Source organism: Talpa occidentalis, unplaced genomic scaffold, assembly GCF_014898055.3.
Source record: "Talpa occidentalis isolate TD23 unplaced genomic scaffold, MPIMG_talOcc4v2.1 talOcc4.17, whole genome shotgun sequence".
NCBI classification, from domain to species: domain Eukaryota; kingdom Metazoa; phylum Chordata; class Mammalia; order Eulipotyphla; family Talpidae; genus Talpa; species Talpa occidentalis.
The window spans coordinates 36,235,609-36,249,234 of NW_023601754.1; positions in this window are offsets into that span (position 1 = coordinate 36,235,609).

The following is a 13,626-nucleotide window of genomic DNA, read 5'->3' on the forward strand; positions in this document are numbered from 1 at the left end:
TCCACCCTTAGGTCCTCGCAACTTCCCTTTGGGGATCATAGGATTTGTAGTTCCCAGTGTCTTGATGGAGTGGGGGTGGCATCCACAAAGCCTGTATGGAGTTTGCTCCGGACATCCTTTCCCCCTAACAAACCCATCCCAAAGTCCAAGATTACCCAAGAATTCCATTTTGCAGCATCTGCTTTCTCCCCCACACTATGGAGGTGTGATTGAAAAGCTTCACCCTAAATAGCAAATCTGTTAGGAAGTCCCTGTTTCTAAGGCATCAGAGGGGTCCCTATCAGCTGCAGCCCACTTTTCAATCAATCTTATCTGTAATGTTTGCAGATTGCACCGACCACCCCCGTAGCCAGCTGTGTTATCAGCAATCAGCAGTATGACGAGTACAGAAGATAGGCACAGTGGTGAACAACGCTAAAAATAACCATTTTCAAATTAAAATCCTGAATTGGAGAGGAAAAGGGGGAAGAAGCAGCAAGACAAGGTAGGGCAGGTTTTATTTATTTACACCAATGAATCAAAGATAAAAAGGAGGGGAAAGCACTTTGCAGGAGTTGGGAGTATGGCAGAAACGTTTTCATCTCCAGCAATATTATCAAAATGTTGCAAATGCCTGTCACTCAAGCCCAAAGGAAGCTTATTTACATGTTTGGGATGAGCAGAGTTCTAAATGATGCTTTAATTGGGAAAACCTGCCTCGTCATTTGAACAAGACCTAAAAACAGACATAACATAGCGCTGGGAGGAAAATAAATGTAAGAAGGTCTCTTTAATACATTTCCCTTTTCCTCTTGCCTCTCTATTCCATTTTCATTTCCATTAGAAAAAACACTACTCAGCATTTCCCAGGCCTCCCTTAACCTTTCTGACTTGCTCACTTGGGACCTATGGAAGACAAAGCATTCTCTCTATGACTGGAGACAGGGACTGGTGGTACCCAACACATGCAGTCTGGCTTTTGGGGCTGAGATGATGGCTTCCTAAAAACAAACAGTGCAGGGCCTCCCTGGTGGCACAGCGGGTTGAGCTCCGCACTGTGAAGCTGTCCACAGCCTCTGCAGCGCAGGTTCAATTCCCGGCCAGCCAGGGAGATACCGACATGGCGTGGTAGACCTCTCCTCTGCCTGTTCTGCTCCCTGCTCTGTCCCTGGTGAATCCTCTTACCCTCCCGTGCCTCTGGTCTGTACCCCAGCTCTTGTATAAAAATAAATAAATCTTAAAAAAAAAAAACAAAACAGTGCAGGGACTGATGGACTAGGGAAGGTACACAGAATGTTCAACTCGATGCCCAGCAAATAAAATACATTTGCTATGTATTTGTTTCCTAATCTACCACTCAACAGGGAAGTGGCACTTATTAGGAAAAGAAAAAAAAATCTATTCACATCCATAACAGGAATTTTGGGGAAGAATTATATCAATATAGTAATGATGGTTATTTCTGGATGGGAGAGTATGGTTGACAGTTTTCTTCTTTATAATTTTAATTAGGATCTTTTACATTTCCTACAATGAGAAATGACAAATAGGATGATTTGAATCAAATATTCTGGTTGCTGTTATAGTACATGTCATTGTAGTCTTATACTCACCCATTTCTACCCAAAGACCTACTTTCTAGTAAAATGAGCTTTAAGCTAATTTTATAGTTGTCTTTTTTGTCTCTTTCAAAATATGCCAGACATTGGCATTTTACAAAATTTTTAATTTAGAGAGGATGGCACTAATACCAATCTTAAAATGAATAACACGTATCATGGTTATTATCTCTCAAAACATTAAAAGAGTATATAAAATATGAAAAGAATGAGCAGATCATTCATAATTAGCAGATCACATATAATTTATTTTATCATTTTGGCCATTTAAACTTTGGTAACCCTTTTGTCATCTGTAGCAGATACTTATGACAAAATGTTCTATTCCCCCAGAACCCCTAATTTCAGCACTAGTGTTCTGAACAATTCCATTTATCTCTGCAAAGTCCTGTTGTGTCTTACTGTACTGCTTTCTTTAAAGGTGGGGGAGGCAATTGAGTCAAATACAGGTGCCACCCAGAGAAGTAAGAGAGTCTAACCACCAATGGCATCCTAGTTCTATGAGGATAAAAGTCATAGGCAAAAGTCCCAACTTCTTGTCTCCCAGTGGAACAACTCCAAGCAGTAGTCAGCTCATTACGACAATCTCTATTGTTTTTCTTTCTTTATTGTCTCTCTTCACTTTCCCATATTTCTTTTTCTGTGACCACATCCAAAGTAAATTTCTTGTCTCAGGGTCAGTTTTAAGTGGCACAAAGAGGCATGGCTGTGCCCAGAGTAAGACTTCACAATTACATTCACAGGTTAAAAAGAGTCACTACTGGGCCTCCCCTGGTGGCGAAGCGGTTGAGCGCTGGGTTGCAAGGCTGCCCGCAGCCTCTGCAGAGCCAATTCGATCCCCGGGCACTGGCGAGGGTCCCACAAAAAAATAAAATAAAATAAAAAGAGTCACTACTGACAATAATGTGATTAGTGGTAATTGAAGTCTAGACTTTATTAATTAGAAATTTGGCACCCAAATTAAAGTGACCATGTGAATGATTCAGATAGGATGGGTCTACAACGAATTTCCTTTCTGTTAAAACTTCTTGTTAGAATACAAATATGTGTCAGGCACTGAGACAAAGGGTAAGCAAGTATTTTCACCAGCCCATGAGCAAAGCCTGCTCTTTTTCTCCTTGAATATCCAGAGTCTTAGAAACATAATAAGTGTGGAAAACTCAACTCATTCAAAAATGCTGTCGTCCTTTTGGCCTGAACTTCTGACAGCCCAGCAACAGAACAAGAACTAGCTTGGCTTTCCTGCTCAGCATGAGCTCTGCCACAGGACCAGTGACATATAACATGCACACTTGCTTTTCCTGCCACAAAGCTGTGACACATTATTGAAGCTTCACAAAGTCATTCTATTGTAGTACAAATTTGGAAAATTTGTTTCCATCTTATTTCTGGGACAAGGACATTCACTGCATCCTACTTTCACTGACTTTTCTGAATACATTATAAGTTGACATGTGTTTCACACCTCAAAATTATTGGCTAAATATTTCCCCCCCCCTCTCTAAATTGTTTCTAATACAATAATTAATGAGTATGAATTTGTCATTAAATATGTGGCCTTGCTTAGTTAAACCTCAGCATTGTGTTCTGTAAAATACAATAATGAAACTCACATTGTACATTGCTGTGAAAAAAATTGCACAAATTCCTGAACTGTTTTAATGAAGTTCCTGGAACATATTCACAGACACACAAAAAAAACCAACCTCTTATAAATGTTAAATATTGTTAATGAAATCACATCCAATTATAATAACTGCATAATGAAAAAACACAAAGTCAGTACTGCACTTAGAATCTAGAGACACATTAACTAAAAGACGTAAGTTCTTCTCATTCTAACCTTTTAATTTTTTATGCAATTTAACCTCCATTAAATCTGAACTATAATGTGTAAAGAGATGAATTTCTTAAAGATGATCAAGATATCATCTAGGATGACATATGATATCACAATATAAAAGGGAGAACAGATACACAGATTTAATCATGCGCTAAACATTTATTGAATGCTGGCTTTGTACTAGAACTTCACTAGGTAAATAGAGACACAAAAAGAACCAGTGAGAAGCTATACATTGATAGGCAATATGTATTGTTTTCAAGGTAATATGAGAAGACCTGAGAAGGAATTACCAGCTAATGTAAGAGGAGTTGGAGGTGGGGGAAGATTAAGTTTTTCACAATTAGAACTGTTAAACTGGCAGATGGAAGAAGAGGAGTTAACAAGTTAATCAACGGGAGGACAGGATTTCAGCATATAAGATATGCAAACTCAAAGAATTATGAAAGAGCACAGTGCCTACAAGGAACTCCAAGTAGTTAGAGTAGACTGGACCCAGGAGATATGGGAAAAGTGAGGAGGAGAGGTGTAGGAAAACAATTCTCACCTGTGATAGGCTGTAAGCATTTTGAAATGACCATAATGGAGTTGTAAGCAAATTTGTATGAAATATTAATGTCATATAAGCTTAGACCACTCATGCATTGTCACATACCTTGTTTGTGGCCAAGCCTCCCAACTCTAAATACTGTGCTCTATCCTACAGACCAGGAATTCCAAAAGAGGGAACCCCAGGACCAAGGGCTTAAGCATTACCTCAGGAATTGCTAGGTATGTACTTTCTCAGGTCCCATTCCAGACCTACTGAATCAGAAATGCGGAGGACAGGGTCCAGAAATTAGTGTTTAGAAAAGCCTCCTCCAGGTGAATCACACTAAAGTTTGAGAATCACCATTCTTGACCATCCTTCAGACTTCACTTTCTCAAGGAGAAATCTGTGGAAGGCACTAAACGAAAGCAAAGATTGCTTCTTTTCTGCCACAATCAGAAAACAGTCTCATGTTCGTAACAAAACTTCATCAATCAAGCACTTTGCAAAAGCTATATGAAAATGTTCTGTTTCAGCAAGTCCTTTGATGGTCAATGTCTTAGAGCTGTCTTAGGTTTGAATAAACAGAAAAACCATTTACTTCCAGATGGCTGATGGGTACCAGCTACATGGAGACCCCACAGCAGGCGCTTTGCAATGTCCCTGTTGGAAAGAGTTTGGAAGGGAATGTTTTTTATAGAAAATGATAAGAAATAGGAGATAAGTCACCTCTTTTCCCTAAAGCTTACTAAATTTATACTTAAACAACTTAAGTAGACCCATTTCCAGCATCACATTTTAAAGTTTTGGGTAAAGTAAATAAAGTCAGTGGAGTTGTTTTTAGTATTAGTCACTTCATGTTCATGTCAGTGGCTGACTTAGTCTTGCATATTTTAATGTTTAATAAAAGATTGTTAACTGAATGAATGACCTAATTAATACAAAAAATAAACTACCATTTTGATGGTATATCTGCAGAAGACTATTTAAAAATGTTCAAAGCTGAATGGAAAAAATTACAGTGCATTTTATATGACTGAACACATAATATTTGAAGAAGTACCGTCTGAACATTATGGTTATAACATTGATTTCTCTGAAATTAGAACTATTCTGCATCCAATCAGCCTTCCTCTCGATTGCTAACATCAACCACTGAGGAGCTGAAGAAAAATCTCATTTGTGCCAGTATCTGGCAAACCAACACAAGTTAATTTGTCAATTAAACTATCAGTATAATAGGGAATGTTACAAACTAACGTTAGCCGGTTAAGAGAGACAAGCTGTATAATTCATAAAGAGAAACGCAAGTCCACAACAGGAATTCAGCTGTAACTTAAATGAAGATGAACAATGACAAAACTATATTAAAAACAGGGTCTGAGTGACCTCTAGTGTTATTGAGAAGAATGAAAGGTAAGTCCAAAAAAGAGAAAATAGCCCACAGTGCAGAATCTTAAATATATATCTACAGACATCACTTTATATAGACATTTACATTTCAGTCTTCATCACTAAAATACTGGCTATTCTTTCTTACTGATTTAGTATTAAAATGTCTTCATTTATATACATGCAAAAGTTTTCTATCTGAGCTTCATCATTCAAATATCTTTGGATGTGGGAAAAAATAACGCTTTGTATTAAATGTTAAATAACACTTGGTTTCCTGATATTGGGAAAAGGTCAAGGGAATGCAGAGAGGCAATAAAGTCATTCCAATTTTAGTAGTGTTGAGAGAGAGTGCTTACATTCAGTTGCTTCACCTTCTAATGTAAGCATTGATTTTTCTAAGAGTACAGCTCTGATCACCTTCAATCAAGGTTCTTCAAAAGTCCCCAACTGCTAACCAAATTAAGAACAAATCCTTAGGTCGGTCACTCAAGGTCTTCCCTAATGTGACCACCCCACCTTCATCTCCTGTGAAGAAGGCATTGCCAACTGTCACAACATTTGTATTACTTCTGCACATACTGATTGCCCATGGATCAATGTTCTTGTTAATTGCTGGTCTTTTTAAAACCTTTGTATAAAAGACAGCCCTGAATCTGGGAAGGCCTGGCAGTTTATTCCTATAATCTCATTTCAACTCCTATTCCTACCACTTGCTAAATATGCAATCTTGGGAAGATTACTGAGCATAACCAACTCAATCTGATCAACCCTAATATAGGGATAATGTATATCATGAATATATTACTACAGCTACCTCTGATTGACAGAAAGGAAGGAAAGATAGAAAAGAATCAAGATCAAATACCATCTCTGTCACTGATTAACTCTGGAATGATGTATCAACTCACCGTTACAATTTCCTCATTTGTAAAACAGGTACAACAATAACTAATTTACTATTAAGGTGAGGATTCAAGTCAGATGACTTGTATGAAAAGTACCCATATATTGGGCCTCCCCTGGTGGCGCAGTGGTTGAGCGCTGGACTGCAAAGCTGCCCGCAGCCTCTGCAGCGCCAGTTCAATCCCCGGCCACCAGCGAGGGTCCCACATGGCGCAACAGACCTCTCCTGCCGTGCCCACTGCTCCCCTCAGCAGTGTATTTCATCAGTCTGCCTGTTCTGTTTCCCGCTCTGGTGAATTCTCTCACCCTCCGCACTTCTGACTGTACCCAGTGCTTGTATAAATAAATAAGTAAATCTTTAAAAAAAAAATTTACCCATATATCAAAGGCACCTTATAAATGCTTACCACCTCTCCACCAACCTTTTTTCATTGGGTTAGGGACATGGATATCAGGTGATACCACTCAAGCACTCTGATAGAGGCCCCAGCCCAGATTATTCCATTTCTCTTTTTCCTATTGCAAAGATTCAACAAATTAATAGTATAATAAGAGATGGTTATTATGGGCCATTGGATAATCTGCTTATAAGATGGTTCATTCAGCCTTCTAAGCTCAACATTAGGTGATTAGTAAAACTATTTTAGGTAATAGACTTGGTCAAAAACAGGCGGGGAGTGAAAAGCTGAGACAAAGCATTAATGTAAGATTCCACATACATGAGGTATGTAATCAAATTCATAAAAACAAAGTAGAATGGTAATTTTCATAGGCTGGGAAAAACCACTGTTCAATAGCATAGAGTTCCAGTTTTGCAGATGAAAAAGTTCTGGGGTTACCAGAGGGAAGGAGGACAAGGGCTAGGTAAATTGGGAAATTTGGGTCAGTTGCATAGTGAAGGATAGAATTGGTACAGTATATAAAGATGTTGATTTTTAACCATGCATACCTGAAACTTCCATGTGTTGTGAAACCATTCCAGCGTTCACTGGATTCAGGCAGACGGAAAAGAGGGTCTTGGAGCCCTGGATGAATTTGTCAGGCTCTTAATGCTGAAGCAGGGCATCAGGTACAACAGGCAGACCAGCGGGCAGGCAGACTGAGCAGGATGGAAAGGCAGGGGGAGATCTGGAAGCTCAGAAGGTAGCAACTGAGTCCCCTATCCTCAGTGATGCCTCCGTGAACACCAGAGCTGAGGAGCCCTTTTATCCCCTCTCCCGGGTATTTACAGATGCGCATGCCCTGTGCTCCCCAGGCCATAATCATAGGTGCAGTGCCCCTGCTCACACCCCCCAAGGGCCCTCTGCAACACCAGGTTATCACATGTGGGCAATGAAACCTGAGAGGAAAGTAAGGCCGAAGGTGCTGGCCACAGTGGGTAGGGCGTGTGGTGGGGGTGAGAGAAAACCTGACACTCCATTTTCCCTACTCTGTGTCATAATGCAATGTTACTGCAATTAAAAAAAAGTTCTGGAGAGTGGTTGCACAACTACGTGGATAAACTTAACACAAACAACACGCTAAAAAAAAACGGTCAGTGTGGTAAATTTTACATTATGTGCATTTTAACCACAATTAAATGTTTTTAATTTCAAAAAGCTTTGATGAGATGAAACACAGCATCTTCTGACATCTCCATAGCAAGCCACAAAATATGCACACAAGTGAGCTCTTGCATGCAGGGTGTAGGGTAAACGGAAGTGGTCAGGCTTTTCCACCCTCTCGTCATTAGCATCAATGATTAGGGTGTGGGCGCACCTGAGCATGGAGGCTGAGCATATAAGGGCTGCGTCTCAGAGGTGCAACCAGCAGGAAAGGGGAACAGAGCATAGCTGCAGTAGAGGACCGTGCAGCGGAGTGCAGTAGAGACCAGAGAAGAGGCCAGAAGACAATGCCAGATAGCCCAGAAAGAGTGAAGATTTGTGGGGCCTGCCAGTCCCCTGCCCACCCCCCACAGCCCCCCTCCCTATCCTCCACCTGGTTGCCTCACTACAAATAGTGTAGAAAGATCATTAAAAGCCTGAAAAGCCACTGAGGAATAGAGGACTCCTTTACCAGTCTGCCCTGATCATAGAAAACTTTCTCCGTGTCTTGCTGGCACGACACAGGGTGTGCACAAACAAACACACACACACACACACAGTAGAAGAGGTATCTTTGCCCAACAACCCATGATTTTATTAATCAGCCCCATGCCAATATCACAAATTCTGTATCATTTTGAACCCACATTGAAGAATGAGAAAAAGTACCTTTTTACCCCTCTGATGCCATCTAATGTGTAAGAACTGATTATAACTCATTTGGCTAGAAATAAAAGCAATAAAAGGTTCACTGTGGATTCATCTTCCACCTGGAGTAGAGTAACTCAGCAGATTCTGGGGAAAAAGCCCTGGTATAAGTAATTTTGAATTTCTTCCAATTATTATCAGGTTTTTGTGTGATTATTAAAACGATTTCTCACAAGAGCTAGCAGCAATGCCTACTACCCCTGAAAACTGAGCACAGCTCAGGAAGGAGTCCCAGCTCACTCCAGACTTGTGTCCTTTCCTTCTGAATACACCACAAGAATGCACGGAAAGTGTAAGTTCAAACTACCGCTTTCTCAGGTTAGGAATTCCAAACTACTTTTAAAGCCTCCTGATAACGCGCCCCTCTAACAATCTAACTCTTATTATTGGTCTGATATCCAGAATCCTTCGGACCTGATTAAAGAGGCAAAAATCAGGAATCTTACGTATCAGTGAGCTGAAATAACCCCCAGTCATTTGTGCCCCGATGCCTGTGCTTCTCCAAATTAGTTTCCTCCAATGACCTGTTGAGGTGCTGCTCTGCTGAGTTCTAGCATTCTCCAACTCATTATCACTATTTACTTTAGGTAGTTTAAGTTTTGACTGATGTATAACGTACGTGTGTGTGTGTGTGTGTGTGTGTGTGTATAGAGAAGGGGGGGGAGAGAGAGAGAGAGAGGGAGGCACATAAATCATCATTACACAAATTGATGCATTTTCACAAAGTGAAAACTTCTGAATAAACAGTATCTAAAGAAACAGCATTGCCATAGCTCCCAAAGCCTCTTGTGTTCCTTTGGGTAACTGTTACACCAAAGATGCCAACTTCTAAGGTCATACATTAGTTTTGTCTATGGGGGCGGGGGGAGAGGAGAGGGAAAAGAACCTTTATCTAAATGAAATCACACATCGCTTCTCGGCCTTTTGGCTAAGATCAAGTGTAAATGAAATCACAGAGTGATCTGTAAATTTTTGAGATTCATCTATATTATTCTGTGGAGCTACCGTTTGCTCACTCTTATTACAATGTAAAGCAACTGTACCTTGCCTTATTTATATGTTTTACTGTTGATGCAGCTCCCCCATTAATTTGCAATTCACCCATGTTATTTGGGTCTGCGAATGCATATCTCAAGTCATTCTTACCTTAGGTTCCCAGCAATGTTCTAATAACTATCTGACAGAAACCACAGAGTTGCTTTGTCACCCCTCGCCCATATCAGTAATTCCAAATTCCATTCCTTAAGCTCAGTCAATCACTTCCCCATGTGAAAATCAGGAAGCTCCTTTTTCCTGAGAACAACCTTTTTGTATTTATAGATATTCCTCTATTGCCTAAGGAATTATTTTTGAAGATACTATGTTCTACATGGCTCAGTTTTATTAGCATTTCATCTATGTACCAAGCACTACACTGCTTACTGAACTACAAAATAAACTTATTTATAGCCCCAAATATGGGGGAGTTCAGAGTCTACTGGAAAGAAACACTGTATTATGTATGTGACCCCTAGAAATGTATGTGCTGTTCAAATGTGTCACCAGCACAATTCTAACTCCAGGGAAGAATAAATTCATAAACCTGGGGGTGGGAGCTGTCAGGAAGGTTCTCCCCAAGTATGAAGTGTCCTTGAAATACTGTGTACCAGTAAAGGTATGCTTAATAAAATGAGTACTCCTGTCTTAATATAAAAAATATTTCCCTTCATAATTGTCAGTTAAAATGGACACTCCAGGACAATATACCCTGTTTAACATTTTAATTTTAGGATCCCTATAAACCACTAATATATTAAACCACTGCAGATTTGCTACTAAAGTTTGAAAAGGACAAATCTAAACAACCTGTAAAAATTTACCATGTAATAAAAGGAGATGAGGCACCTCTATCAATCTTGTAGATGATCCACAAAAACCTGGCCATATTGTGTTTTGATATATACTAATTGATTTGATCTACTTTTCCCAGGAGATAATTCTTCAGATATTTCATCCATTTTAAACAGCCTTGCATTTCATAAGTATCCAGGGCTTTAAATCACAAGCCTCAGTAAAACACAACCTGAAATACTAGTGTCACTCATACATTTTATAACCAAAAAAATAATACTTGTGATTTTCCAGTGTGAAAGTAGAAATTGACTCCTGGGAAGGCAGAGAAGCCAATTTGCAATGAGCAGCTTTCATTTCCGACTCTTAATTCAAATCTTCATAAAACTGTTTGAAGTCTTGGCAGGAATAGTGGCATTCCAATGTAACCCGTCAGGTACTCTATAGGGAGGGACATTTCTATGTAAAATATACTCTGCATAGACAGAACAGTCAGAACAGTCAGTGGACTTTGAGTCCTAAAAAAGGATATCTTTCTAACCACAAGGAAGAAAAGGGATGACAGTGATGTGAGTTGATCAGAAGTAAAGGTAAACTTACGCAATTTGCAGTAACATGGATGGAGCTGGAAGGGATCATGCTCAGCAAAATAAGTCAGAAAGAAAAAGAAAAATACCGTATGGTCTCACTCATAGCAGGAATTTAGAAAACCTAAATAAGGGACCTGAAAAAGACTAATTAATACAAAGTAAAAATCAAAATCAAGAAGCAACTCTAAACCAGAGACACACTATGGGGGGGAGGGGGCGGCGGGGAGAAGAAGGAGTAGGGTCAAAATAAGGGGGGGTGCAATTGTATGGGAAATATAACCAAAATGAAAATGCATACATTGTGCAAAAATGAAAAATGAGATAAGAATTATATAAAATAAAATTAATTTTAAAAAAAAGAACTAAATGTGAGAATCCTTGCTTGTATCTTTCCTGTGCCAAGGAGACCTGGTACCTTTCACTCACTCATACGCAGATCCTGGAACTCAAGATAGCCAGGGGTTTGTACTACTAGAAGCTCTGAAATGCACATGAATTGAAGCCTTGGAGTCAAATAACATCACCCAGACTAAAGAAGAGAAGAAAGACCCAATAAAAAAGCAAGGAAGGAGGACGGGCTGAAAGGGAACCCCAGAAGGAGCAACATATGAAGCAGAAGGAATAACAGAAGTATGGGTTGTCAGCAAGTTACGTGAAGGGAAATGTTGCAATGTGGTAGGAATAATCAATCATTCCAAAGCTTCTGAAAGGTATCAAATGAGATGAGGTTAGAGAGAGTGACTGATACAACCAGCAATGTAAAGATACTGGGGGCCATGGCAAGTGTGGTTTCAGGGACTACAGAAAGGAAAAATGTACTGAGGAAAGGAAAGAGTGGAGATTAAGAAACTACAGAACAGTTAACACTTAAGAGGAGTTTGCTATATAGAGAAAAATGCACAAAGTTTATTATATCTGGAGTAAGACTTTTAAAGATGAGATATATATATTTATGCTGATGAGAATAAGCTAACAAAAAGAAATTGATCAGTCCAAAGAGAAAGGGGTGAATGCAAGCTCAAAGTTCTATAAGGCAAAGTTTATAGTTTGGGGCCGGTATGGAGTTAGATAAGAGCTCGAATTTCCTCCTCCATGAAATGAGAGCTCATCGGAAGAAGCTGGCAGATTGTCTTGGGGAAGTTGGAGCAATTTTCTTCTGGTTGCTTCAGTTTGTTTCAGTGAAAGAACAAGGGAAGTCATAAGTCAAGAATGGAGGAAGAAAGAGTGTTGAAATTTTGAGGAGAAAAGGGGATAGAAGTTGATAGAATCCTTCAAACAGTTTTCATCATTTGGATAACCTGGTTTTCTATCTAAACCCTGCTACTGCAAGCTCTGTGGCCTTAAAACAATTAAATTAACCTCCTGGAACCCAGGCTTCTTCATCTCTAAGACCAGGATAATGACACTTTCATCATGGGGTTAATCAAGCACCTCAGAATAATTTTTATTCGACTTCAGTTTCTTTGTTATAAAGTAATCATCAAGGCTCTTCCTAAATGATATTCTCAAACCAATTATCACCAAGTTTATATTTAATAGGAACACACATGTACACAAAATAAACGGCATGAAAAGGGCTCTAGGGCACACCAACAACTTCTCCTGGATTTAGATGTCCTCAAACTAGTCCACAACCAGAAAAGCGACAAGTAAATTGTGATCAGATAGGCAGTGAGAGCTGGCGCTACACCAGCTTCATCTCAGATTTGCCGGGTGCCCGTGGCTGCCTGAAACCTTTTTGCACAGATATTTCTAATCTGTAAAATGAAGCGCTTGGACTTAATGATCTGGTTCTTTCTCGCACTAAAATTTTGTGGACATACAAGTTATTCCATTTAGACACAGCTGCCCCTGGCAGTTATATTTATAATCAGAACCCCTTTTACTTTAAACAACAAGATCACAGAATCTGCCTGTCTAGACTTAATCTTCAGAAAATGTTAAATATTCTAAGAAATGGAAGCCTTTGAGTGTATGATTTGTATCGCCATAAATAGCAATTATATGACGTCATTATATACTTTTATTTTCTTCCATCATTGTTCTCCCCTCAAGTGTAGTCCCCTTAGTTCTCCCACCACCATCGCACCCATGACCCACCACCACGAGAATCTCTTGGGCTCTTCCCTTCCCTCTTTTGACCCCTTCCCCGCCCCTCCCTTGCTGTTTGCCTCTAGTTGAAAGTCAGCTTGCACGTTTTTGAAGACATTATATTCTAGATAAACATGGTAGGGAAACACCCAGATACATTTGGGGCACACTACTGGAAATAGATAATCTTTAAATATCAGTGTTAGGTATGACTTAGATATGAGAAATAGGGTTCTGGGTTTTGATTTGTTTTGTTTTGGTTGTGACAGACCAAGCCTTTTGATTTTTTTTATTACTCAGAAAAAAATCCTTCATTTTTTTTTTTTCACCTTCTGACTCTGTGCCTGTGCCTTCAAAGCCTTCACAATTTTCTGCTCGTCAATTAGAAGAACACGCTTAATCCTGCCTTGCATACATTTCGTACACAGGGAGCCACCAGAGGCCCTGCAGATATGGCATCTCGTTTTAGATGTCTCAGAAGAACATCGGGCCTCACAGCAGGAGCTCCCGAAGTCGGCTTGGGCCCAGGCCATGTGCAGACTTTGGCACTTTCCCA